Source organism: Panthera onca, chromosome F1, assembly GCF_046562875.1.
Source record: "Panthera onca isolate mPanOnc1 chromosome F1, mPanOnc1 haplotype 2, whole genome shotgun sequence".
Classification (NCBI taxonomy): domain Eukaryota; kingdom Metazoa; phylum Chordata; class Mammalia; order Carnivora; family Felidae; genus Panthera; species Panthera onca.
This window is the reverse complement of record NC_138355.1, coordinates 3,439,945-3,463,820: the sequence shown is the minus strand read 5'-3', so window position 1 is coordinate 3,463,820 and position 23,876 is coordinate 3,439,945. Positions and strand designations below refer to the sequence as shown.

The 23,876-nt window shown below is 45.3% G+C and overlaps 1 protein-coding gene across 7 annotated transcripts in view; it reads right to left on the bottom strand.

Moving 5' to 3' along the window:
* The window catches only part of DISP1 (dispatched RND transporter family member 1), a 185,870-nt gene that overhangs the window by 113,707 nt on the left and 48,287 nt on the right, over window positions 1–23,876 (bottom strand). The window contains exons 3-4 of one of the 7 annotated variants that reach the window (XM_078440603.2): window positions 5,282–5,318; window positions 1,981–2,128 (exon numbers count right to left, since the gene is read on the bottom strand). The exons of 4 other annotated variants lie outside the window; for them this stretch is intronic. The gene's annotated coding sequence lies outside the window, so the exon portion shown is untranslated. Of the gene's footprint in view, window positions 1–1,980; window positions 2,129–5,281; window positions 5,319–10,158; window positions 10,570–23,876 lie in introns of those variants that run through there. 2 more of the 7 variants (XM_078440602.2, XM_060643268.3) reach the window with 2 other exon arrangements.

Below are 23,876 nucleotides of genomic sequence, written 5' to 3'. Positions count from 1 at the left end.
GCTGCGTTCGCAAGACAGAAAAGGATAGTAGTGTTTAGGGAACCCGCAGAAGCAGGGCCCTGTGGCTGGTCTACAGGGGAGGTGACAAGGAGTTAGTTCCTTCCCAGCCACAATCACCGTGCAGTCCCGAGTGATGTGAACATGTACCTGCATTTCAATCTGCTTGATCTCGGGCTCCAAAACACGCACAACAGAAGGAAATACAGAACGAACCCCAAATACGTGCAGGGACCCCACACCTCGGGGGCCACACAACCCTATGAAAGAAAGGGGTGAAGACAAAAGCCACCACCGCTAGGGTGGAAGCGCGTCTGCAGAGGGTGAGGGGAGAACACGGCCCGGTGTTCCACCCTGCAAGCTGCCAACCTGGACCAAGACCGCACTGGCCCCTCTGCTCAGCCCTCCCCCCCGTCCTCCGCCCCTCTGCGCAGTCCTCCCTCCAGTCCTCACCCCCTCTGGTCAATCTTCCCCCTCAGCCCTCCACCCCTCTGCTCATCCCTCCCTCCAGTCTTCTGTCCCTCTGCTCATCCTCTCCCATCCTCCCCACCTCTGTTTAGTCCTCCCTCAAGTCCTCTGCCCCTCTGCGCAGTCCTCCCTCTAGTCCTCCCCCCCATACAGTCCTCCCTCCAGTCCTCAGCCCTTCTGCTCAGCCCTCCCTCCAGTCCCCCGTCCCTCTGCTCAGTCCTCCCTCCAGTCCTCCCCCTCTCTGTTCAGTCCTCCCCACCTCGGCTTAGTCCTCCCCCCTACCCCCGTCCTCTGCCTCTCTGCGCAGTCCTCCCTCCAGTCCTCACCCCCTCTGGTCAATCTTCCCCCTCAGCCCTCCACCCCTCTGCTCATCCCTCCCTCCAGTCTTCTGTCCCTCTGCTCATCCCCTCTCATCCTCCCCACCTCTGTTTAGTCCTCCCTCAAGTCCTCTGCCCCTCTGCTCAGTCCTCCCTCTAGTCCTCCCCCCCATACAGTCCTCCCTCCAGTCCTCAGCCTTTCTGCTCGGCCCTCCCTCCAGTCCCCCGTCCCTCTGCTCAGTCCTCCCTGCCAGTCCTCCGCCCCTGTTCCATCCTCCCTCCAGTCCTCAGCCCCTCTGCTCTGTCCTCCCTCTAGTCCTCCACCCCTCTTGTCAGTCCTCCCTCCAGTCCTCCCCTGCTCTGGTCAATCTTCCCCCCCGGTCCTCCACCCCTCTGCTCATCCCTCCCTCCAGTCTTCTGTCCCTCTGCTCATCCCCTCCCACCCTCCCCACCTCTGTTTAGTCCTCCCTCCAGTCCTCAGCCCCTCTGCTCGGTCCTCCCTCCAGTCCTCCACTTCCAAGACACGGAGGAGCTGGGCAGGTGGAGCCGGACACAGATTCACTGGGGTGAGCACGGGGCCCTTCCCTGCACTAACCCCGCCCACGGACATGTGGCTCTGGCTCCTGGTCTGCTCCTTGGAGGAGAGAAGGCATTACCATAAATCCAGCAGGGGGCCCCCAGGTGCAAATTCAAAGAGAAAACAAAAAAGTAACTTTGGCTAAAAGTGCAAAGGCATTTTTGGAAATTCACCAAGTGTACCTGCCTCTAATAGGGAGTACCGCGTTCCTGTGTGCATCAGTACTGTGGGCTGATGCCTAGGTGATTTCTTTTATATATTTAATTTTTTTTAATGTTTATTTTTGAGAGAGAGACAGACAGACAGAGCATGAGCTGGGGAAGGGCAGGGAGAAAGGGAGATACAGAATCTGAAGCAGGTTCCAGGCTCCAAGCTGTCAGCACAGAGCCTGATTCGGGGCTCGAACCCAGGAACAGTGAGATCCTGACCTGAGCCCAAGTCGGAAGCTTAACCTACTGAGCCCCCAGGCGCCCCTATGCTTTAGCAATTTCTATTTATAGAGACCAACCAGAACAGGCTCCGGAGAGCCCTCACCACCCACTAAGTATTTTCTAAGCAACAATTTTGGGATTTTAGCTTTGCATGTCTATACTTAAAAGACAGAAATCCATAAAACTTTACCTTCAAAATTTAATCTCAGAAAAGACTATGTAAACTGCGATTTCATTTTTCTTCAAGCAGGAAGGGCTTTCAAGACTGAGCTGTTTAACTTGATTTTTCTTAGTTTCAGAAGATGCAGACTCCCAGCACTCCCGATCAGCGTGGAAAACTTAAATAAATGTGTAAACATGAAACAAACAAAAAACTTAAATGTTTCTATAAAGGGTTAAAGAAAATGTTGGAAGAAAACTTTTTTTTTTAATTAAAAAAAAATTTTTTTTAATGTTTATTTATTTTTGAGAGAGAGAGACAGAGTGAGAGCAGGGAAGGAACAGAGAGAGAGGGAGACACAGAATCTGAAGCAGGCTCCAGGCTCTGAGCTGTCAGCACAGAGCCCGACACGGGGCTCAAACCCACGAACCGTGTGATCATGACCTGAGCTGAAGTCGGACGCTTAACCAACTGAGCCACCCAGGTACCCTGGAAGAAAACTTCTTTAAAACAAAAAAAATAATCAATTCCCAGGCAAGTGTATGGAAGAGACTTCCTGACATAAAACTCACCCCCTTGTTTCTTTCCTACTTTCTGGTATTACGACTCATTAGAAATTCCACAGTCAATTCAACCCTAGAAGTTATAATGCACATGCCACATTTAATATAGTTTGGGTAAACAGAAAAATCAAACACAGAAAAGGATAAAGCAGTTTTCAAAACAAGTTTCAAGGGATAAAATATGAACTTATGAGCAAGGAATTATTAGTTTTAATCATATGGAGAGAAAAGCAGACCGTATTTCCTGAGGTTTAAGGGAAAAAAATGCACTTCAAAAGGGAACGTCATTAACGGCTGTCTGAAATTGTAAATCTATAACCTTTGAGGGCATAGGTGAATGAGACTGCTTTTCCCCCCAGATTACTCACAGTTAATGTAATTTCGCAGCAATCTGAAAGTTACCAGAAATCTCTAATCACTTACTCATAAGTTATCGTCAAGCATCCTTTTTTATAGCAGCTCAGTAACAAGCAGCAGTGACATGGAAATTCTTTTTGTCTGACAGCAGCGGCATAGGAAGAGAATTCAGACGAAGAACACATTTCATGTCGCCAGAGCTGACAAATGTGAAAAATGTGCCAAACTCTGAAAGCCACAATTTCTATTAATTAGACAAATGGAAACCTTTTCAATGATGCTGCCCAAATCTCAGGTTTTTCAAACAAAAGAACTGTTTGTCTTAAAGAAAAAATTTAACAGTTATTCATTTTTGAGACAGAGAGACACGCAGAGCGTGAGCAACGGAGGGGCAGAGAGAGAGGGAGACACAGAATCAGAAGCAGGCTCCAGGCTCTGAGCTGTCAGCACAGAGCCAGATGCGGGGCTCGAACTCACGAACCGCAAGACTGTGACCTGAGCCAAAGTCGGATGCTCAACAAACTGAGCCACCCAGACGTCCCAAAAGAACTGTTTTTCTTCCAGAGCAATTTTATTTTTATTTATGACTTTTTCTTATTGGAAAAAGACTGTTCATATTAACTGAATAATTTATCTGGATTCAAGCTTTAAATGGTAGAAAAACAAGAATACTTATATGGAGTCCTATTCTCATGTGGTTTGAAAATAAAACATGAAGATACTGGAGGGGAAAGAACCACTTGAACCACTTGTTCAACACAGTTTTATTTAACATGCACCTCACGCCAAATATTGGTCCAGCAGTGAGGATGTACCTAGAGATAACGCCGTAACTATTTTATTGACTCATTCATTCATCCACATCCTTAAAACATGGATTTACCACCTAATGCCAAGGCTTTGACAAGATACTAGGGACACAAAACATTGTCTTGAGCCATGTTTCCCACTGCTGGAGACCGGAATGAATCCTGGGCTGCTGAATGTGAAGTGGAGGGATGTGAATCCTTCACTTACATGTAGAGCTTGAGCTCAGCCAGAGACGGGGGCATAGACACATACACATACTTCCTGGCTCAGTCTGACAGATCTGAGACCTAACAGGGTCTAGAACAAACAACACATTAGTGGCAATGTGCACACCCAGATCTTGGTTTCAAAATACCATTCTCCACGAAAAGGAACCAAAGCACCCTAGGAAAGGCTGTGTCCGGGGCTGGTGCAAAGAAGTACATGAAGAACTTACAACATCTTGTTCCACCAGAAGTAAGAAATCCTTGAAGAATTATGGAAACATACCCAAAGGACAGAGGGGCAGTTTGTAGCTGGGGCCCCCACAGCCCAAAGCTGGAATAATTCAAGCATCAAAATAATTAATGACAGTAAGGAATATAATTCCTTGAATACAGTAAGAATCTATAGTTTGAACGAATATAAATTTTAAAAAGGAAGAAAAGGAAGCTCTTTCTTAGAGCATAATACCAACTAATAAATATGGAAGTCTAGAAGGAGGGAGTGAAAGTCTGAGGAGGAAGAAGACACTAAGAACTTCAAACTATCTCTGCACAAATTACATATTAACTACAATAGGAAAACGGTAAGTTTACAGTGGAGAAACTTGGTGGGTAAGTCAGTAACACTCGTACCGACATCGCCCGCCTACCGACAGGATGTAGAAGGCACGACACCGTCCCGTGGCTTTCCCCCCAAAATGACGACACTTCAATCTCATCATGAGAACACACTAGACAGACCCAAATCGAGGTCAATTCTACAGAATAATTGACCTCTCCTCCTCAAAATATGTAAATTAAGGTCAAGAAAGTGAAGAAGACTCCAGAACTGTTCCAGATTTGATTCAAGGAGACAGGAAACTGCCATGCAACGTGTGGCCCTGGACTGGAGGCCGTACTCGAGACAGAGGGCAAATCTGGATGTGGACCGCAGACGAGCAAACAGTATTATATCCGGGTCAGATTTCCAGATTTTGGTATGTGTGCTGTGTTTTATGACAGGATGTGTCCTTAGGAACCACGCATGGAAGGACACAGGGGTAAAGGGGCATGGTGTTGGCAACTTATCCTCAAATGTTCAGAAAACGTTATGCACGTATAAATAAGTAAGCGGTGCTAAATAATTGGTAAATCTAGAAAATAAAATATAAATAAATAGATAAATAAATAAAAACAAAAAAAAAGAAAGAGGAAACAAGATGGTAAATCTAGGTAAACGGTATGTGGCATTTCCTTGTACTAATTTTATGATTCTTCTTTAAGTTCAAAATTATATCAAAATAAAAAGTTATAAACAAAACACTACAGTTAATCCACTCAAGAATGTGATCACTCAGTTAACACTTAGGACTTTACTAAACGTCAGTGGACAAAGATACATAGAACACAGATTCCTACCTTTGAGGACATCTCAGTCTTGAAAGGGTTGCTCAACCTTTCAGAAAAACAAATTATAACATGATCTTATTACCACTCTCTTTGAATGCAGTCAAAAGACCTCATAGGGAAAATGTATTGTGAAGGACATGAACATTTTCCCACTATACTAGAAGTTAAATAATAAACATTCCTAAAATAAATAAACCTATCACCCAAGAAGCAGAATTTTTGCTTTAAAAATATTTGTTGTAACGTGATCTATATTATAATAACGTTACTAGAGATTCAGGGCGTATGGCTTTATTAACACTGTATATTATTCTTTTTAAGATTTTAAGTAAGCTCTATACCCGACGTGGGGCTCGAACTCACCACCCTGAGATCTAGAGCCGCACGCCCCTCTGAGCGAGCCACGCGTCCCACCAGACAAATATTACTTTTAAACGCCACGTTACTCATTCAGCGTGGCAAACGGACTTTGAAAGAACAGTAAGACGAAGCCCAGGAACAACAGACGGTGAGACGGACAAACGTGTGTTAACTGGCATCGACTGGAGGCCAAGAGTGAGAACACGTCCAAAGACGGGAGCTGAAGAAGCGCACTCGAGCCGTGGGCCCACAGGGCTGACTCCTACTTCATAAGCAGGGGGGGCGGTGGAAGGACGGAGCACGGGGCCGCGGCAGCCCCACAATCAGGCAGACACGCACCGTGGACAGTCTCTGGCACGGGTCCCTGCTCCACACAGACAAGGACACCAGCTCTAGGAGGCGGCTGAGCCACCAGTCAGGAGGGCCAGGGATGGGATTCAAACCCAGGCTGACCTAATTGAGAAGCCACGCTCTCAAACACTACGTAATCTGCTCTTCCTGACACATGCACCTGAGGGTCTACGACGGGCACGTTTGTGACAGAGCCGAACAGTAAACAAAACAACCCACCCCGGAAGTTGCAGGATTTTGGGCCTAGAATACGTAAATGGCCAGAACGAAAGACTGTCAGCAGGCTTCTCTATAGTGGAAGGTGTTACCAGCAATTGGGGTAACGATAAAATAGCCATCGTTGGCTTCCAAGTCAGTGGTGACAGGGTCCCTCGGGATTAAAAGGCAAAGTCACCACAAAACACACAAGAACGTAGACGCAGAACCTTCCCAGCCACTCGGCTGTGACTTGACCAGCTGTACTAACATCTCTGAAGAAACGTGTTAATTCAGAAAACAGGACGTCAACAACAGGCCGAGAAAAAAGAGATGGGCTGTCCCACAGGGCAGGCCCATTGGCCCAGGGACAGCCACACACTGGTGACCAATGTGGCCTTACTGCAGAAAAGGATGTAGCCGGGTTCCTTTAAATATGTGAAATTCAGGGGCGCCTGGGTGGCTCAGTCGGTTGAACGTCCGACTTGGGCTCAGGTCGTGATCTCGCGGTCTGGGAGTTCGAGCCCTGCGTTGGGCTCTGTGCTGACAGCTCGGAGCCCGGAGCCTGCTTCCGATTCTGTGTCTCCCTCTCTCTCTGCCCCTCCCCTGCTCATGCTCTGTCTTTCTTTCTCTATCAAAAATAAACATTAAAAAAAATTTAAAAAAAAAAATCAAAATAAATATCTGAAATTTAATCTTTATTTTTATCAAAACAGCCTATTTACAGTCTTAAAAGTAGCTCTACAAGGCACTAAATGGGGAGAAAAGTGGCCCCCGCCCCTCCTTTCTTCAGCTACACCTTCTCCATCGCTGTTTGCAGATCACATGCTCATTACTGCTTTCTACATTTTTTTTTAAGTAGGCTCCACACCCATCGTGGGGCTGGAGCCCACAACCCTGAGATCAAGAGTCGCACGCTCCCCCCACTGAGCCAGCCGGGCGCCCTGTGCTTTCTATGTTTTTCTATTTCAAGCATGAACTTTCAAGTTGCACGCAACGACGCGGACGCAGGCATCCGAGGCGTCCCGCCCTGCTCGGGACACTTACATCACACCCGTCCGCCGCACTAACACTGAGTGCCTGGTTGTTAGGACTAAATAGCCCCTAACCATCATTCCCAGGGGCATCCCTTCCAGAATGGCCATCACATTCCTTTCCTGAAACCATGTTTCCTTCTAATTTGCAGCCTCTTTTCTATGCATCTTCTCAACCCGAGGATGATTCAGTGAAAACACCTCCAGGTGGGACGCGTACACGCTGGACGGTGAACAACTCCCAACCTTGTCGACTTAGAGTCTAGACATCAGTCCCCGCCCCCCACCCCAGCTGCCCTGGGCCCCCGCCTGCCCCGCAAAGGCCAGGCCAGGTTCCTGTAGCTACACCTGCTGTTCCCGCCATTCCCATTTGATTGCCCGCCTCCCCTTGGACTGACCCCTACGTTATGTCCCACCCTGTCCCAGCCTGTCCACGGAACTGATAATCTTTCAATACCCAAGAGCACCTGCTGTTCCCCAGGTACAGTGTCTGCTCTTATCTCTGAGGATTTTAACTAGTTTCTTTGAAAGGGCTATTGCTCCTTTATTGTTTCTGTCCCTCTGACATGCTTTTCTTAATCCCGTCTGTTTTGGCTTCTTTCCTGGGAGAGACTCTCCTCCCCCTCCCCTGTGTCCTCTGTGTGCGTTAAGGGTGAGACAGCAGAGACCAACAACGTCCATGCGGGGACGGCAGAACTTCCTGACGAGCGGATTTCCACTGGGGACCCTGCTCTCTCTCCAGCTGTTTCTGTCCCCTAGAGAGAGACCCCCGTTCTGCTGTGTGTCCGCCTGGTGGGTGGGGGTGGAGGGAGAGGGGTGGGAATGACCTGGCAGCCGGCTGTGGGCCGAGTGCTCACTCCGACCCGATTCTGTTAGAGCAAGTCAGACCCTGGTACTCAAACTCATTCTGAGAAAAAGCAAGTCCTTAGGACAGTCGGCAAGGCCCCACGTCATCGCCACTGCCTGTCACGTGTCCCCTCGGTATGCCTGACCTCCTATCTCACTCTCCTCCGGACGAGTCACCTCCTCACTCCTTCAGCCTCCCTTCCATCCCAGGGCCTTTGTGACGCCTGTTGCTCCGCCTGGGACAGCGCGCCCCGCCGTCCCCACAACTGCCTGCCCCTTCCTGGTCCTCGAAGGACCCTTGTCTCGAACTACAGCCCTTCTCCCCCAGCACTCACGACTTCCTATTATCACTTCACTGCATTACTGTTTATTGTCCGACTCCTCGCACAGGAACAGAGATGTTCTGGTCTGTTTAGATCACTAATCCACACCCAGCACCTGTAACAGCATTCACCCCTGTCCTTAACTGTGTCTGCAACTGAAGGTTCTAGAAAACACACCTCCAGTCCTCTGCTAGCGTGGGGAACGGCAGTCACCTGGCCGCAGGAGCAAAGACAGGAGCCCAGGAACCCTACCCCTGCTCATCCGATTTTCAAATACTTCTGTTCTCGGCTCCCACAGCACGTCTGCGCTTCACGTCTGTGCCTTCCCAGGCTCTGCTCTTCAACTGCTTGCTTCTTACCTGCTTCCACCCTGTTCCGCCTTCTCTGCTCTGCTGAGTCGGCCAGCGCTGGTCCCTCCATGCTCCAGGCCTCCAAAGCCCCGCTCGAGTTTCTTCTACGTTTGTCACCTCTCCGCCCCGTTACAGTCAACTCCCTGAGATCTCAGTCCAGGCAGAAAACAGAGCACGTGGCCAGTCTACCACATTCACCTGTGTTGCTAAATATCTGATTCCCACAACTATCTCGTTTTTTCACACTCCCTTGCTCACCAAGAAAAGCCCTGATGATGACGGCTTCTCAGCTCACCGTTCCCATGTTGGCTACTTCGAAGGCTCATCCACCACAGACCCCCGTCCACAGGCGGTGACCGTACATACACGGGTCTGTGACCTTGATAAAGTCTCCGCAGGAGAGATACCTGCTCTTAGGAGGCTGAAGCACCAGCAGACTGAAAGTCACACTGAGATAATGTAATCTTAGAAGTCTCTTGGGAGACCACCAGCGAACCTTTTGTTTCCATACATTTATCCATCATGTGGAGTATTTTCATATTTTAAATTTCAGCAAAATATGGCTGGATTAACAAAAAAGGGGAAGCCCGAAAAAGGTCTAGAAGATAAATATAAATACACAGAGAGGCAAGTAGGTGGGCAAGTGGATGGGTGGGCCGTAGAGATAGAGAATTCCTAACAGACATACAACGTACCCTTTGTCGGGTACCAACATGCTCGAGGCCCACGTAGGCCCTCCATACCTACGACAGTGTTAACCCTCACACCAACTCTGTAATCTGCTCTCCTAGTTTATACGTAAGACCAAGACTCGGAGGTCATACGTCACTAGCGTAAGGGCACAGGGCCAGCTGAGATAAAGCCAGAACTGTCCACTTCCAAATTCCGTGATTTTTATCCTGTACATACTGCTTTTAAGTGTTCATTAAAACAGTTTAAAATGCAAAATGAATACATTCTGACCTGCTTTTCATAGGATGTTAAGTGCCGATAACATTTTGAATGCTTCCCAAAGTACTGTTATTTATTTATTTTTTTTACAAGACCTATACAATAAACATTAAAACCTACTGTCCATCCAATTCAACATCCTGTTCCCAAATGGCAAGTGGCATCAACAGATACCCTGTGGTAGGAACCAGCTGCTTTCCATGACACCAACTTCAGAAACTTAGAGGCAGGTCCCTGATACAGTCCTGCTTTTCTTGAAGACCCTACCATGAGCCGGTCGCGCATGGTTTTGTGTCTAGCAGCAAGCTCACGTCCGTCAGCCCCACGACAAAGGCCAGCTACGTCCGTCTAGAAAAGCCACCACCTCCAGGGGCTGGAATTCCAGGCACATCACCGCCGCCTTCTCATGGGAAACGCAAGCCAGCAGTGCCTTTGGGTTCAGAAAAAAGAAAATTAAACACAGCAAGCAGCCATACCTGGATTAGTGATGAATGACAGCAACCCAGCCAGGAATTATCAGTTTCATCTGGGCCGGAAGGAATCTCAGTGGAGGAATTCCTGGCTGCAGCTCTGCTATTTGCCGAGAATTTTGAAAATTAAACACTGATGCACTCGCAGTGGAATGTGCCCGTGCAGATCACAGGAGCGCAGGCAGCTGCAGCCGGACGTCTACACGCCATCGAGTGAAAGGCTACGCGTCTGAATACGGTTTTCAGTTTTTCCATTTGAACCCAATAAAAAATAAATGACAGCAATGGCGCTCAAAATATTCACACCCTGCAGCTGCCCAGCTAAGTAATTCAGTATCTTTCTGAACAGAAAGTCTTTTCCCCCAGGACACATTTTTCAAAATATTAAATGTTCTGCTAGCTCAGCCCTCCTGCAGCCAGCTGCATTCTGTTTTGGCAACTGGGGAACGATGGTCTCCCTGTCCCATAATTGGAGAAAAATTCCAGTCCCATTAGGTAGGAAGCATTCAAATCACCTATGCTTATAGCTTATAAATTCTGCTATTCTTAATATTATGCAAAATCTGAATGAATCAAAATATCTTAAAAGTAAGGAGAAAAGCATGTTTAGAAATTTTAAAAGGAAGCGTTTCACACTGCAAAAGCAAGCTAGTCAACTCTTTGTGTCATGAGGCATGAAAAGCACTTAGCAACCTAGGAAGATGAACTGCAAAACTCTGAATGCCTGGAGTGACGAGGACTTGGCCCCTGACCGAAGGGCATGTGACCCGCGTTTCTCTGCTGGCGCCCACTAACCATTTCCATGTGCTGATCTCGTAAAGGTTAAGACTCATTACTGGCTAAAACATGCGGTTTTCCAAGTAGTTCGGCGTGTTGTGACTTCCATCTATAATGAAGATAATGCAGTTTTTCCTTTGGTTAGAAAACTGAAGAATGTCTTTCGAACGGTAATGAGCTGCTTCAACCCAGCATTTCCAACAGGTCTTACGTCGCCCCCACCGTGTGGACCTCACGGTTCCGCTTCCTTTCCCTGCTTTCCACAGACGGGCGTGAGTGAGAAGGGCCCAGGAGCGTTGGCAGGGCAGAATGGAACACGGAAACCCGGATGGGAAGGTCGCCCACAAGGGACTCTTGAGCTGGCACTCACGCTCTGACTCAGGAAGGGTCCGTGACAAGCAAGAATTTGCTGTTTTCAGGTTCTCTGTGTGGCTCTGCAGGCTCCCTGGTGAAGGGGTTTGCCTTTGCAAACCGACTCCCACAGTCACCCCCAGGGCCCTCCGAGGGGCCCCCAAGTCCCCCGGACCAATCTGAAAATGACTGAGACTGAACCGCCTCGGTCCCCAGGACACAGATTTGCTACTGATCTGGAGAAGCCACTCTCCCACTCCCCAAAATCCTGTCCGGTGAAGGCAGTTCCGCATCCGTATCCGTATTTACCCGCTAATGCTCAGGCTTCAAAGCACAGCCTTCTGGGTAGGCGAAGTATGAGATGAATACAAAGAAAAGAGGAATGGGCAGGGCAGGAAAAAGAGTGAATCGGAAAACTTTGGTTGGACAACAGGACCCTCCTTGGTGAACTGAAGCCCCCATTTCATCACCAGAACTCAGGCTAGACTGGCCATGTCCGCACGGCGCCAAGGGACCAGGTTCGGGGACCAGGTTCAGGCTCCGCAGGGACGGCCTCTGGGACCCCAGCCCCCGGGGCCTCAGTCAGGGAAATAGGGGCCCGAGAAGCACACGGTCACGGCCTCGCCCCTGCAGGGTGTACGTATCTGCAGATTTTCACCTCCAGGGAAAGTTTTCTGTTTCGAGGCACAAATATTGTTGGACGACTAAGACTCTTTTCCGAACAGCCACAGATCATGGCCCGCCACCAACTTTATTATTAAAACGCAGAAAACACATTAATCATCAAGACCAGACGAAGGACTCTACTTTTTCTGCCAAATGGCTAACTGTAGATGGCGTTTTAAGGCCAAAATTCCCCTCTCCTCAGGCCCCGTTCATTCTACAGCACTGCACACTGTTTGTATACGGACACATGTAGGACACGCACACACACATACACATATACATATATGTGTGTGTGTTTCTCAAGGGCAAGGACCTTCAGTGCCGTGTTCACTATCACATCCCAGAGCTAGCACGTGCCACACTCGGTTAATTTGACTTTGTTAAGCGTGAATCTCGCACTCTGTTAACTAAGCCAGGATTGATCACCAGTATTTTCTAAAAAGGGGGGTCGGGGGGATTTGTGTTTATTAATCTGGTCTGACTACTCGCCAGCAGAATTAGGATCCTTGAAAATGGCCATTTTATTTTTGAGGTCAGAATTATCCACGCAGAGATGAAAGGAGCATTGTCCTTCTCTAGACTCTTGACGCACGGTAAGCTGTGTGAAGGCTGTGTTAGGTGGGGGTCTCCTTCTCCTGAAGGAGTCCAACTTTTCCACGCTATCATTACGATTCATGTGAATGACAATTTTAGCCCAGAAGATAACTTTGGGTCTTTGGCCAACTAGAAAAGAATATACTAGAAGTCTACGTTACTGTTTTCTTATAGTTGACATGCTTGCCTTCAAAGGCTTGATTAGAAACCCAAAATGCTGTCCATCTGAATTTTTTTTCTAATGAATTTATAAGTGATTCCAAATACACTGTTCTTCCACTGCACCATTAGTTTCTAAAACAACGAATGCTTTGTTTCCGAGTTGGAAAAGATACCATTAAAATGAGAGGCATCTATTTTGTTTTAACTTGAGCTGGCCACCTGTTAGGAATATTTGAAATGGGGAAAATAACACGGAACGCATGCTGTATCCCTAAAACCAGTAAAATTTTTAAAAGCAAATCTGTTGCATCAGGTATTGAAGCACACACGGGAACGTAACAGTCAATGTGCTACCAGGGAACCCTGAAGTTCCTTCTACGACTCTATGGTGCAGGTGTCCCGGCCCTCTGAGCGCAGAGAAGAGTGGTGGGCACCGTCTGGGTCCAGAGAGGTCCTCTGACGCCTGAGGGGCAGATGGAAAGGGGCCCAACAGTCAGCGGGGAAGGGAGAGCCCCTGGAGCCCTTGGAAACACTGGGAAAGAAGGGTGGAAACCCTCCCTTAAAAGACGCATCTTCACAGCATCTCCTGTGCAAGTCCAGGGTCCTCCCGCCCCGAAGGCACCAAAGAGCCGCCAGGAGCCGTGAGGCAGAGACACAGGCCCACAGAAGGAAGACCAGGGCTCGGCCCGGCGGCCACCGGACAAGGGAAGGGGAGAAAAGAGAAGAGCAGGAAAGCAGGAGGCCGGAGGCGACGAACACGGAGGGAGCGCCCGAGGGAGGGGTCTGCTGACCTGCAAAGCCCGCATCTCTCTCCCGTGCCCACCACCGCGGTGTCACCACCAGTGCGGGAGACCCTCTCGTACACATCGCGGCTCCACCCGCAGGGCACAGCTCTTACTCTCTCCGTAACTCTTACTGGCTGGCAGAAGGCAACACTTCCCCCCAAACAGGCTCAAGAAACAACAGAAAATTACAGAAGTATCACTCGGGTGATCACAAAAATTATTCAAACTGGGGCGCCTGGGTAGCTCAGTCGGTTGCGTATACGACTCTGGATTTCCGCTCAGGTCATGATCCCAGGCTCGTGGCATCGAGCCCCATGTCGGGCTCTGCACGGAGCGTGGTGCCTGCTTGGGATTCTCTCTCCCTCTGCCCCTCCCCCACTCACTCTCTTTCTCTCTCTGTAAAATTAAAAAAAAAAACAAAACAGAATTACTCAAACCTATTTGGAGTTAATGACATTTTATTCTGTATGAGCAACATTCTACAATGTGGATCCGGAACAAAATAATAAGCCAAAAAACAAGTTAATAAACTAAAAACTTTAATTTTATTTTTAATTGAATCCAATTGTTTCAAAATCACTATCATCAATACAAATCCCACTGTAACTGTTCCATTCTACTTCCTTGCCACATGGCGCAGTGCCACATACTTTATTTTTTGCATTCTAAAAACTCAATGTCTTACTTAGAAACAGCTTTGAAACTTGGCTCATGGCCCGTTTGTAATTGATACTTCAGCTTAAATACCTTTCCAGCAAACTTACACTAACTTCAAAATACTCTGGGATCAACCATTAAAATGTTTTTGTTTCGGTTACAACACTAATGAGCACCAAATGTTAGAATTTGTTTTAACGACCTAATACATCAAGGATTTTCTTAAAAGGCCAGATCGGCTATCCATTATATAACGACAGGCAGATTAGTCAGTGTGATACAGACAATACTTGAAAGATTTAATACTTAAGTGGAGAATCAAACATAAGAAAGTTACACTCAGAAAGCCTGCTCAATCAGCGATCCTATTTTCCCTATAAAAACACCAAACTCCCGCTCTTGAAAGCCTCCTTCCCTCACTCTTTGTATAAGCCACTCAACCTTCACCTGGATTTCCCTCATCAAAGACATGCTTCACTATGCTTTCTTACCCTACAGAGGAATATAAACTACCCAAGATGTAAAACGCAGTTAAAGGATATCTCAACATACCAGGTTTCTTAAAGCCTGGTAAGAACCACTGATATGACAAGATTTTAGAAACAAACGTGTAAATGCTATTTTATCCATATTCATCAGGGATACTGGCCTGTAGTTCTCTTTTTTTACTGGGTCTCTGTCTGGTTTAGGAATCAAAGTAATACTGGCTTCACAGAATGAGTCTGGAAGTCTTCCTTCCCTTTCTATTTTTTGGAATAGCCTGAGAAGGATAGGTATTATCTCTGCTTTAAATGTCTGGTAGAATTCCCCAGGGAAGCCATCTGGTCCTGGACTCTTATTTGTTGGGAGATTTTTGGTAACTGATTCAATTTCTTCGCTGGTTATGGGTCTGTTCAAGTTTTCCTTTTCTTGCTGTTTGAGTTTTGGAAGTGTGTGGGTGCTGAGGAATTTGTCCATTTCTTCCAGGTTGTCCAGTTTGTTGGCAGATAATTGTTCATAGTATTCCCTGATAATTGCTTGTATTTCTGAGGGATTGGTTGTAATAATTCCATTTTCATTCATGATTTTATCTATTTGGGTCATCTCCCTTTTCTTTTTGAGAAGCCTGGCTAGAGGTTTATCAATTTTGTTTATTTTTTCAAAAAACCAGCTCTTGGTTTCATTGATCTGCTCTACAATTTTTCTAGATTCTGTATTGTTTATTTCTGCTCTGATCTTTATTATTTCTCTTCTTCCGCTGGGTTTAGGGTGCCTTTGCTGTTCTGTTTCTATTTCCTTTAGGTGTGCTGTTAGATTTTGTATTGGGGATTTTTCTTGTTTCTTGAGATAGGCCTGGATTGCAATGTATTTTCCTCTCAGGACTGCCTTCGCTGCATCCCAAAGCGTTTGGATTGTTGTATTTTCATTTTTGTTTGTTTCCATACATTTTTTAATTTCTTCTCTAATTGCCTGGTTGACCCATGTAAATGCTATTTTAAAATTACAGAAACAAAGAACAGAGAACTGACTACTCTGGAATATTCTAGAGATGAACACCTTGCACTTTAGGGACGACTGCCAGTCCACACGTGTCTCTTAAAGCCTCCGCACACACTTCAACAGTGTGTGACCCACCGGCATGTGGAGTGGCCGTCCTGACGGTGACACACGTGTCTGCCTTGTTTCTGCTTCTGTGTCTCTCGATGCTGAGTCTTCTTGGCAGGGCCCCTGCTTTCAGACCTCCTTCACATCCTACCATCATGGTTGCTACAACCTCCATAAATAATTTCAGCATCTTTTCATTTTTCTTTTTCTCGTTTTTTCATTCTGTTGTGACTTTAATACTTCTTGCCATTCAGTCTGGACTTTTGTAAAAAAGAAACAGGACCTTTTGTAAAAAAGGACAGATGCCTTTCTTTTTGATTTAGCAATTACTAATCATTCCTTTTAGCTGTAACAGTCAAGTCTTGGGTTCTTGTTTATTTTATTTTATTTTATTTTTTAATGTTTACTTAGTTTTTGGGAGAGACAGAGTGTGAGTGGAGGAGGGGCAGAGAGAGAGGGAGACACAGAATCCAAAGCGGGCTCCAGGCTCTGAGCCGTCAGCACAGAGCCTGACGCGGGGCTCAAATTCACAAACCGTGAGATCATGACCTGAGCCGAAGTCAGACGCTTAACTGACTGAGCCACCCAGGTGCCCCTTTGTTATTTTTATCACTGCTCAAAATTTTCCCTTCTTCATCATTAAATACGACCTCTCTTTTGCCTTATTTCCATGTTTCACTCTACTCTCAATTAGGATACAGCTCACTAAATAACTAAAATTTTATGAGATATGCCATATTAAGAATTTGTAACAGATCAATCTACAAAGAAAGGATTCAGCAAGCAAATAGCACACATAAGACTCATGTAATAAAAGCTAAAGCTTTTGAAAGAAATGTGCTAAAATAATCTCAAGTATTTTGGAAGTATCTATATATTTGCACCTGAACTAATTATCAGTCACTGTTATTTATGCTTTAAAGAATTTCTGGGGCACCTGGGTGGCTCAGTCGGTTAAGCGTCCAATGTCAGCTCAGGTCATGATCTCATGGTCCGTGGGTTCGAGCCCCACATCAGACTCTGTGCTGACAGCTCAGAGCCTGGAGCCTGCTTCAGATTCTGTGTCTCCCTCTCTCTCTGCCCCTCCCCTACTCGCACTGTGTGTGTGTGTGTGTGTGTGTGTGTGTGTGTGTATGTGTGTGAGTGTGTCTCAAAAGTAAATAAACATTAAAAAAAATTTTTTTTAAAGAATTTCCACCCAGAATCTTCCATTTGGGAATATCTTGTTAATATAGTTTGAGATAAAGTATTTACAGTGACAAACCACAATTACTTAAAAAACATTCTATATATATTTTTTACATTATCTTGGATTTGCATAAATTCCCCCAATAGTTGGAATTAATGGGGTTAATCATTCTGTCACTATTAATCAAGTAGAGAGATTGTCTTTTGTAAATCACATGTCTACCAATGCAAGGAACTACAGTATATAAATTCAAAGAAAATTCATTACGTCTTAAATTTCTACAATTTCTAAGTGTTATTCTCTGAAATCAATTTATTAACTAGGGATGAAACAATAATGGCAGATTTTCGATTGGACCATTCTTCTGAAACCTCATCAAAATAACATATGGCTACACTGCTATACGGTGCCGCATTATTTCAGTCTGTGGACTATGAAGGGCACGAGACAACCAACGGATATTTGGTGGAAAAGGGTTCTGTGTTCAAACAAATGTGGGAAATGCGGAGTCCAGAAAAGCTAAGCCAGTTCTCACTACAGGCCTTCTCAGCATCATTAACTTATTAATATATACCGTGGCTCCTCAAAACATGCGTTGACCCATGCATCTGTGTACACTGGCAGGGACGGTATTTACACAACTCTTCCCCAGTTTGGGAGTACATACCATATCGCAGAAGGGCGTCTCCCAAAATCAGAGTCCCTCAGAATACTCTGGCAAATACTGAGATTTACAGACAACAGTCACTCTTGGTTGCTGTTTTCAATCTCTAACATAATGCAATTTCTGCAAGGTACTGTCTTTTTAAAGGTACTGGTTATGTGGGGAAAGAGGGAAGGCATAAAGTTTAAACAAGATACATAGTGGGGCATGTGGGTGGCTCAGTCAGTTGAGCATCCAAGTCTTGATTTTGGCCCCAGGATCGCAGGATCGCGCCCCGCTTCAGGGTCTGCACTGAGCGTGAAGCCTGCTTAAGATTCTCTCTCCCTCTGCCCCTCCCCTGCTCGTGCACGCTCTCTCTTTCAAATAAAAAAACATAGTTATGACTCTTCCCCTAAAACAGTAACACCTGAAAAGACAAACGATGCTCTGTCCACATCAAGCCTTGTGCTGTACCTACAGCTTGAACCCTTCTGCTGTACCTACAGCTACAGATGAGTCCTTCTTTTTCTTTTAATGACAGGTTGTGTTTAATAGATGCCACAGTGAATCAGACATTTCACTTTTAAAAATTCAGGCTAATGGGGACTTTAAACAACTAAAATACTAATATCGCCAAGGGCTTTTAAGGAAGGGCTGCCTGTAACCATAAACAGAATGTGCATGGAGTGCCTTGATTTGTGTGACATCACACTCCAGCCAGACTAGCACACACGTCTTCAGGGGGGCTCTCCCAGACCACGGAATTAGTCGGGGGCGCACGGACAGTCCAATTCCTCAGGTCCCTGGGCTACAGCAGGCCAAGGGCGTTCCTAGGTTCAAAATTCATCGGGTAACCAGCACAGATGTCACAAGGGCAGCCAGAGGTCTACAAATCCAGTCCTTCCGATCCGACGACTGTCGTGCCTTCTGACACCTCAGACGTGCTGCGGACAGAAGGAACACCTTACCAGAGGAAAGGCAAAGCACCCCAGAAGCTGCATATGCCCCACTTCGTTCGGAAGTTATGCCCATTTACCACTATCGATACACGGCCTGTGGTGACAATAAACATAACCTTTTAAATAACAACATATTCATCACATAGCTTGACAGTAAAAGAGAGTGAATGTCACCATTAGAAAATTTCTATCTTAACAAAAGTTTACCATAAATAAGATAAGCCCCACTAGTATGGGCGGCCTTCTGGGGAGATGGACATGGTTTTTAGAGCTGGTATTTGTGAGAAACAGCGTGCCCCGTGTGGTGGTGAAACACAGACTCTGCAACTCAGACTTGGTGCAGATCCTGCTGAGACACTCACTAGCTGGCAACTCTGAGCAAGTCACCTAACTTGTCTGTGCCTCAGTTTCCCCATGCGAGTGGAGGAATATCAACAGCCACCTCGTAAGGTTTTCACGAGAAGAACATGACGAATGAACAAGAGTACCGGGCACATAGTAAGCACTATATAAATGTTTGTTAAGTATGGTTTTGTTTATTTGTGATTGAGTCCTATTATAAGAGAATATTACTTGAAATAAAGCTTACTAATCTTTTAAAAAGAAGAAGTCAAACACCCAGGGAAAGCAAAGGAAACATTATATCCAGAACAGAAGGATTTGTAGATGAAAACATGTATACCAATTTGCAGACTGGTACATAACCATTAATTTACTCGTTCATTCATTCAAACATGTATTAATAGCTTCTCATATGCCCAGCAGTGTGGGAGGTGCCAGAGTCACAAAGACAGACAGATCAAATCTTTAGCCCGAGATTCCTTGGGCACTCTGCTCACTCTGGCTTGTATCAAAACTTTGAAGATAACAAGCTATATGTATATAGTATCTAGCTAAATGGTATAACTATACACAGATATGTGGTTTTGTTGTAACTGTCCATTAAGAACTTTCTAGACGTGTCACAAATGAAAGTTGACAGCTGGTGATCTGGATGGACAAGCACATGTAACCATTTCTCTTCACTTCTGCTCCGGACTCAGTAGTTAATTAAATAAAGCACATCAGAAACGACAGCCCGGCTTTGACAGCTAAACTGAAAGGTTCTCTATTCTGTTATCAAACAATTTGATTGAGGGGTGCCTGGGTGGCTCAGTCGGTTAAGCAACTGACTTGGGCTCAGGTCATGACCTCATGGTTCCTGAGTTCAAGCCCCACGTCCGGGCTCTGTGCTGACAGCTTGGAGCCTGAAGCCTCCTTCGGATTCTGTGCCTCCCTCTCTCCTGCCCACCCCCCCACCCGCCCCCCCACCTCGTGCTCTGTCTCTCTCTCAAAATAAATAAACATTAAAAATTTTTAAAAAAGTAATTTGCTCACACTGAGAAAAATTAATATGGATAATTTGAAGGGTGTGACTTGCCTCTTTTCTGAGGCAGATGTACACCTCCTTACCCCCTCCCGTTTCTGCGGTGGGTCGGCTGACATGTAACATTATGATGCACGTCCATCATTCTAACTTGGCCACGTGGATCTCCCTCACCTTATAATCTCTAGATTAGATTACTCAAGTATGCACCAGGTACACAAAACTTCAGCCAACACAAATAAAGGGTGAGCTGGTTTTTAAAAGAAAACTTTTATACAGAAATTTTAAAAAGCTTGACGTCCATAACCCTTTCCTACAGACAGTAATTACCCAAACACTTCTCTCCCTCTGCACCTGTCTCAGCAGTTGAAACCAGCACTATGTTTACAAATATTTAGGAAATCAGATAGTACGTTCTTAGGAAAAGTCCCTCAGACTTCTAGACTTCTCCATTCCTTGCTAAACCACTCCACTGGACAAATTTAGTTGCATACGTTTACCTTTCAATGGATTTTTTAAAATTTTTAATTGTGGAAAAATACATATATAAAATTTACATCATTAGCCTTTTTTTTTTTTAATTTTTTTTAATGTTTATTTATTTTTGACACAGAGAGAGAGCATGAACGGGGGAGGGGCAGAGAGAGAGGGAGACACAGAATCGGAAGCAGGCTCCAGGCTCTGAGCCATCAGCCCAGAGCCTGACGCGGGGCTCGAACTCACGAACCGTGAGATCGCGACCTGAGCTGAAGTCGGACGCTCAACCGACTGGGCCACCCAGGCGCCCCTCATTAGCCATTTTTAAGTGTACAGTGCAAAGCGTTAAATGAATTCACTCTGTGTACAACCAACGTTCATCTTGCAACACTGAATCTCTGCACCCAGTAAACAGCACCTCCCTCCCCTCCCCCCCACCAGCCCCTCACAGCCACCACTCACTCTACTCTCTGTGACTCTGACCACTCTAGATACCTCCTACTTCCCTGCTCGGGACTGGCTTATTTCACTTAGCGTCTCACTTAGCATTTCATGTCCTCAAGGCTCAAGGTTCATCCTTGCTGAAGCAGGCGTCAGAGTTTCCTTCCTCTTTAAAGCTGAGCGATATTCCACTGTATGCTTACACATTCCGTTCATCCGTCATCCTTCCATGGACACCCGTGAGTAGCCCCCACCTTCTGACTACGGCAAATAATGCCGCGGTGAACGTGAGCGTAAATTAAATGATTCATCAAAAGTGCACACAACCAGAATAATTCAACGATGCACACGAAAGGTAAGAAAAATACAAAAAGTCAAGGCAAATAAGCTCATCACTTGGCTTTCTAATAAAATATATGCTACTTTCCACTCAGTGGAATGACAGAAAAACAGCAAAAACCCCATTTATTGACTTGCATTATCACTAAGTTCTATTTCTTTCACAATTAGTTTTGAAAGTCAACCAGGTCAATTAAACAATAACTAATTATGATATTTAAAAAATATCAAGGGGAGCTTGGGCGGCTCGGTCGGTTAGGCATCCGACTTCGGCTCAGAACACGATCTCCCGGTTTGTGAGTTCGAGCCCTGCGTTGGGCTGTGTGCTGACAGCTCGGATTCTGTGTCTCCCTCTCCCTTTGCCCCTCCCCCGCTCACACTCTATCTCTCTCTCAAAAATAAATGTTAAAAAAAAAGAAGAAAAAAAAGTCGGTACACATCAGCATGGGAGACAGACTCAACACTGTGGTTTCAAAACTCAGTTTTTCTCTGGATATTTATAATGGGCCTGTATTTATTATTCAGCTCCAAAAGTTTCTATTCCATTTCAAATCCCTCTAAAGACAATTTCTGTAAATAACAATCAAAGATCTAAAAGAACAAAACAAAACATTAAAAAAAAGGGGGGGGCTGCCTGGGTGGCTCAGTCGGTTAAGCATCCAACGTCAGCTCAGGTCATGATCTCCCGGTTCTGAGTTCGAGCCCCACATGGGGCTCTGTGCTGACAGCTCAGAGCCTGGAGCCTGCTTCGGATTCCGTGTCTCCCTCTCTCTCTGCCCCTTCCCCACTTGTGCTCTCTCTTTCTCTCTCTCAAAAATAAATATTTTTAAATGTTTTAAAAATTAACACATATCTATCAAGAATTTATCATGCAGAAATCTCCAGAAATACTCTTCCATGGCAAATATTCTGATAATTTTATGCAAAAGCTTAAAGTAATGCCTGATGTTTTTCATAAAACATCCTTACAACTTCCTAGACTGAGGTATATTTTTTTTCAAGCTCCATATTTCAAAAATATAACATATCTGTTTTTGACAAGCATTTAATCACATGATAAATGGAAGCTTCTTAAAAGTTTAAAATGCCAGGAATGAGGAACTACTGTTGAATATTAGTAAACGTTTTTCTACCGAGACAAAGGTATTCACGAAATGAACACAGTACATGTTTACATGTCAGAGCACTGTCTTCATCTGTCTTCTTCTTCTAGCTAATAGTATGTTATTATGTGTCCAATAACCCTAACATCTTAAATTACATGCTGTGACATTCAGTAGCCACACCAGCCTCAGTGCCAAGTCAGACATGCCACCTTACGGCCTCCTTCTTGGACACCATCGCTAACAGATGCGCAGGACCAGCTCCTCAGTCACCCACAATCCCTTTCTTCAAGTGGCTTCAAGAGTGTTTACACTGCTGCCGCTGGAAAATACGAGGTATCTACCTGTATCGTATGGGCAAGATCAAAAATTCATTATTTCATTGTGTCACTGAAGCACACAAGAAAATATCAACAATAGTTTCTTAGAGTCAGACTGGGAAGGAAGGTAAGAAAAAGGACTTATTTCCATTTAACATTATTCCACAGGGGATTTTTAAAGCACTAAAACTATCTTTCACAAAGTCATGAACTGTAATGGTGGATATTTGATAATCGTGGGTACGACCTACATTTGTCACAATTGAAAACTGTACGATATAAAGAATGAGTCCTGGGGCGCCTGGGTGGCGCAGTCGGTTAAGCGTTCGACTTCAGCCAGGTCACGATCTCGCGGTCCGTGAGTTCGAGCCCTGCGTCAGGCTCTGGGCTGATGGCTCGGAGCCTGGAGCCTGTTTCCGATTCTGTGTCTCCCTCTCTCTCTGACCCTCCCCCGTTCATGCTGTCTCTCTCTGTCCCAAAAATAAATAAAAAACGTTGAAAAAAAAAAAAGAATGAGTCCTAATGTACACCTGGACATTAGTTAATAGCAACTTATCAACATTCATTAATCATACACTAATGGAAGATGTTAATAAAAGGAGGACGGGGTTATATCAAAATTCCCCATGCTTTCTGCTCAATTACTCTGTAAACCTAAAACTGCTCTAAACAGTAAGTCTATTAAATAGAAAGGGAAAAAAATCTGTAGTGATTTTTAATTGACAAGTAGAATAGGTATCTTATAAAACAGAAAAACAAATTTTAAGACTGTTGAGAACTAAATATTTTAATCACACAATTAATGCAGACTTGGGGGATGGAATCTATATATGCCATGCAAATTAAACTGCAGTGTTTTGTACTCAATAGCAAATATGTTGCCATTTAAAGTAGATTCGCATCCAGAATATAAAAATGCACAGGAACTAAAAGATAATGGTTATTCCAAAGAGATGGGTCCATACATACGAGACACAACACTAGACGGGTCTGCACTCCAGATCACTGTTTCTCTACGTTTTGTTATCATCTAAGATGTCTTTTTAGACATTTTTCCCTAGTCAGGCTCACTCGTTATTACCCAGTAATACACTCAGTATTCCCAGCAATACACTGGGATTCCCCGTAATCCCAGCGATACACTCAGTATCCTTTCATATTATGAACAGTCACCCTCCTATGTAGATTAAATTGTTTCTTGTTTCTGTATCTTACAGGCAAAAAAGATGTACTCAGCTCTAACTAGACCTTCCAAAATTTTAACCAAAGATGCTCCAAGCTGTACATTTTTAAATCCAATGTATCTAAAAC